This window comes from Oncorhynchus keta, unplaced genomic scaffold, assembly GCF_023373465.1.
Source record: "Oncorhynchus keta strain PuntledgeMale-10-30-2019 unplaced genomic scaffold, Oket_V2 Un_contig_2407_pilon_pilon, whole genome shotgun sequence".
NCBI lineage: Eukaryota > Metazoa > Chordata > Actinopteri > Salmoniformes > Salmonidae > Oncorhynchus > Oncorhynchus keta.
Window position 1 is genome coordinate 119,856 of NW_026283712.1, and position 4,488 is coordinate 124,343.

General features: G+C 48.9%; 1 long non-coding RNA gene across 2 annotated transcripts; it reads left to right on the forward strand.

The window, feature by feature from the left end:
• The first annotated feature begins 2,171 nt into the window (after positions 1–2,171).
• LOC127921950 (uncharacterized) lies at positions 2,172–2,721 on the forward strand. Of its 2 annotated transcripts, none has more exons than XR_008110074.1 (3): positions 2,172–2,278; positions 2,345–2,542; positions 2,674–2,721. It is a non-coding gene; the product is annotated as an uncharacterized LOC127921950 (long non-coding RNA). The 2 variants fall into 2 exon arrangements; XR_008110075.1 differs by lacking the exon at positions 2,674–2,721 and adding an exon at positions 2,603–2,635.
• The last annotated feature ends 1,767 nt before the right edge of the window (positions 2,722–4,488 follow it).

Consider the following 4,488-nt stretch of genomic DNA (forward strand, 5'->3'; position numbering starts at 1 on the left):
TGGCCAAGGGACGGCACGTTCAAGAGTTTTGGAGAGAAAAGAAAGAAGGGATACTGGTCTGTAGTTGTTGACATCGGAGGGATCGAATGTAGGTTTTTCAGAAGGGGTGTAACTCTCGCTCTCTTGAAGACGGAAGGGACGTAGCCAGCGGTCAGGGATGAGTTGATGAGCGAGGTGAGGTAAGGGAGAAGGTCTCCGGAAATGGTCTGGAGAAGAGAGGAGGGGATAGGGTCAAGCGGGCAGGTTGTTGGGCGGCCGGCCGTCACAAGGCGCGAGATTTCATCTGGAGAGAGAGGGGAGAAAGAGGTCAGAGCACAGGGTAGGGCAGTGTGAGCAGAACCAGCGGTGTCGTTTGACTTAGCAAGCGAGGATCGGATGTCGTCGACCTTCTTTTCAAAATGGTTGACAAAGTCATCTGCAGAGAGGGAGGAGGGGGAGGGGATTCAGGAGGGAGGAGAAGGTGGCAAAGAGCTTCCTAGGGTTAGAGGCAGAAGCTTGAAATTTAGAGTGGTAGAAAGTGGCTTTAGCAGCAGAGACAGAAGAGGAAAATGTAGAGAGGAGGGAGCGAGAAGGATGCCAGGTCCGCAGGGAGGCGAGTTTTCCTCCATTTCCGCTCGGCTGCCCGGAGCCCTGTTCTGTGAGCTCGCAATGAGTCGTCGAGCCACGGAGCGGGAGGGAGGACCGAGCCGGCCTGGAGGATAGGGGGCATAGAGAGTCAAGGATGCAGAAAGTGAGGAGAGGAGGGTTGAGGGAGGCAGAATCAGGAGATAGGTTGGAGAAGGTTTGAGCAGAGGGAAGAGATGATAGGATGGAAGAGGAGAGAGTAGCGGGGGAGAGAGAGCGAAGGTTGGGACGGCGCGATATCATCCGAGTAGGGGTAGTGTGGGAAGTGTTGGATGAGAGCGAGAGGGAAAAGGATACAAGGTAGTGGTCGGAGACTTGGAGGGGAGTTGCAATGAGGTTAGTGGAAGAACAGCATCTAGTAAAGATAAGTAGGGGGGGAAGGTGAGAGGGTGAGGTCAAAAGAGGAGAGGAGTGGAAAGAAGGAGGCAGAGAGGAATGAGTCAAAGGTAGACGTGGGGAGGTTAAAGTCGCCCAGAACTGTGAGAGGTGAGCCGTCCTCAGGAAAGGAGCTTATCAAGGCATCAAGCTCATTGATGAACTCTCCGAGGGAACCTGGAGGGCGATAAATGATAAGGATGTTAAGCTTGAAATGGCTGGTAACTGTGACAGTATGGAATTCAAAGGAGGCGATAGACAGATGGGTAAGGGGAGAAAGAGAATGACCACTTGGGAGAGATGAGGATCCCGGTGCCACCACCCCGCTGACCAGTAGCTCTCGGGGTGTGCGAGAACACGTGGGCGGACAAAGAGAGAGCAGTAGGAGTGGCAGTGTTATCTGTGGTGATCCATGTTTCCGTCAGTGCCAAGAAGTCGAGGGACTGGAGGGAGGCATAGGCTGAGATGAACTCTGCCTTGTTGGCCACGGATCGGCAGTTCCAGAGGCTGCCGGAGACCTGGAACTCCACGTGGGTGCGTCGCGCTGGGACCACCAGATTAGGGTGGCCGCGGCCCACGCGGTGAATAGACTCCTCATCATTTCCAGATCGAGCTGTAGTATAGTGATTCATCTCTGACAGTTTGGAGCTAATGAATGAGTCTGATGTGACATAATAGACTCCTCATCATTTTCAGATTGAGCTGTAGTATAGTGATTCATCCCTGACAGTTTTGGGCTATAATGAATGAGTCTGATGTTACATAATAAACTCCTCATCATTTCCAGATCGAGCTGTAGCAAACATCAAGTGATTCATCCTGACAGTTTTGGAGCTATAATGAATGTTTCCTGTTTGATTTCAGAGGACCATTGATACCTTAACAAGGTCTTTTACCGGTTAATATGAATACTGATTTTCTTAATATATTCACAGGAAATACTGTACTGTAGGACTACTGATGACTACCTCCAACATGATTCTACTGTTGAACAGCATGAAGAGTGTACTGTACTAGGACTACTGTGACTTCCTTACATGACTCCTGTTCCAGAGGAGCATGAAGAGGTGATCACTGTACTGCCCCGTAGGACATGAATACTGATGACTACCTCCATTACATGACTCATGTTGACCAGCAGGAAGAGGTACTGTACTGTAGGAATACTGATGACTACCTCCATTACATGACTCATGTTGAACAGCATGAAGAGGTACTGTACTGTAGGACTACTGATGACTACCTCCATTACATGACTCCTGTTGAACAGCATGAAGAGGTACTGTACTGTAGGACTACTGATGACTACCTCCTTTACATGACTCATGTTGACCAGCAGGAAGAGGTACTGTACTGTAGGACTACTGATGACTACCTCCATTACATGACTCCTGTTGAACAGCATGAAGAGGTACTGTACTGTAGGACTACTGATGACTACCTCCATTACATGACTCCTGTTGAACAGCATGAAGAGGTACTGTACTGTAGGACTACTGATGACTACCTCCATTACATGACTCATGTTGACCAGCAGGAAGAGGTACTGTACTGTAGGAATACTGATGACTACCTCATGACTCCTGTTGAACAGCACGAAGAGGTACTGTACTGTAGGACTACTGATGACTACCTCCATTACATGACTGACAGCCTGTTGAACAGCATGAAGAGGTACTGTACTGTAGGACTACTGATGACTACCTCATTACATGACTCCTGTTGAACAGCATGAAGAGGTACTGTACAGGACTAGGAATGACTCTGTTGAACAGCAGGAAGAGGTACTGTACTGTAGGACTACTGATGACTACCTCATTACATGACTCCTGTTGAACAGCAGGAAGAGGTACTATAATTGACTTTACCATGGGCTCTGCTTAGGTTACTGCTCACAGCTGATGTTTTTATATTTTCATGTACTATCTGGATTTAAAAGACAAGTAGATTAATAAATAGTACATATTGTATTATTGTGTATTATTTCTGAGTTAGTGTCACTCCTATTCCAAAACTCCTATTCCAAGTCAGTGATTCTGCTATTTCCCATAAGACCACAGGTGGGTGCTGTCACACTGTTGAAGACCTCTTCACTGAGAACTGAAGCTATGACTGATCAATGTGTTACCACGACTACTAGTACATACCACAACGGTTGATTTGAACATGTAGCAACAGAATGTCTGATACTGACCCAGGGACAGAGGACCAGCCTGACTGATAGGTGGTGTTCTGTTGACCCAGAGGACCAGTCTGTCTGATAGGTGGTGTTCTGTTGACCCAGGGACAGAGGACCAGCCTGTCTGATAGGTGGTGTTCTGTTGACCCAGGGACAGAGGACCAGCCTGTCTGATAGGTGGTGTTCTGTTGACCCAGGGACAGAGGACCAGCCTGTCTGATAGGTGGTGTTCTGTTGACCCAGGGACAGAGGACCAGCCTGTCTGATAGGTGGTGTTCTGTTGACCCAGGGACAGAGGACCAGCCTGTCTGATAGGTGGTGTTCTGTTGACCCAGGGACAGAGGACCAGCCTGTCTGATAGGTGGTGTTCTGTTGACCCCAGGGACAGAGGACCAGCCTGTCTGATAGGTGGTGTTCTGTTGACCCAGGGACAGAGGACCAGCCAGGAGGAGGATGGAGGGGTACCAGGTGAAACAGCTCTGGAGCAGGAGAAGGAGAACAAGGCTACAGGGTTGGAAGGATACAACGTTCAGGATGTCAAAAGACGTGCTGGGAGACATGACCAAGAGATGCTGGGAACCCTACAGGTAGGATTTCATGATGAATCTGAATCCTTTAAAGCTGTAGTTTTTATTGAAATAAACAACCTTCATGTATTCTGGTGTTTCGTACATTTGAATTTGATCATTGTGACCCACCCACCCACCCACCCACCCACTGACATACTGGCTGACTGTCTATGTGAACCCAGGGAATACAAGAGTTTAGCTCAGTTACCTTAGCTTTCTTGGGAACAGGAACAATGGTGGCCCTCTTGAAGCATGTGAGAACAGCAGACTGGTATAGGGATTGATTGAATATGTCCATCAAACACACCAGCCAGCTGGTCTGCGCATGCTCTGAGGCGCGGCTGGGGATGCCGTCTGGGCCTGCAGCCTTGCGAGGTTAACACGTTTAAATGTCTTACTCACCTCGGCTGCAGTGAAGGAGAGGCCGCATGTTTTGGTTGCAGGCCGTGTCAGTGGCACTGTATTGTCCTCAAAGCGGGCTTTCAGTTTGGCAGCGAATGCTGCCATCAATCCACGGTTTCTGGTTAGGGAATGTTTTAATCGTTGCTATGGGAACGACATCTTCAACGCACGTTCTAATGAACTCGCACACCGAATCAGCGTATTTGTCAATGTTGTTATCTGATGTAATACGAAATCTTGGGCGTCTTGGAGTGTGGAGTCAGCTTGGTCGGACCAGCGTTGGACAGACCTCAGCGTGGGAGTGACTGTCTATGTTGTATACTGACTGACATACTGACT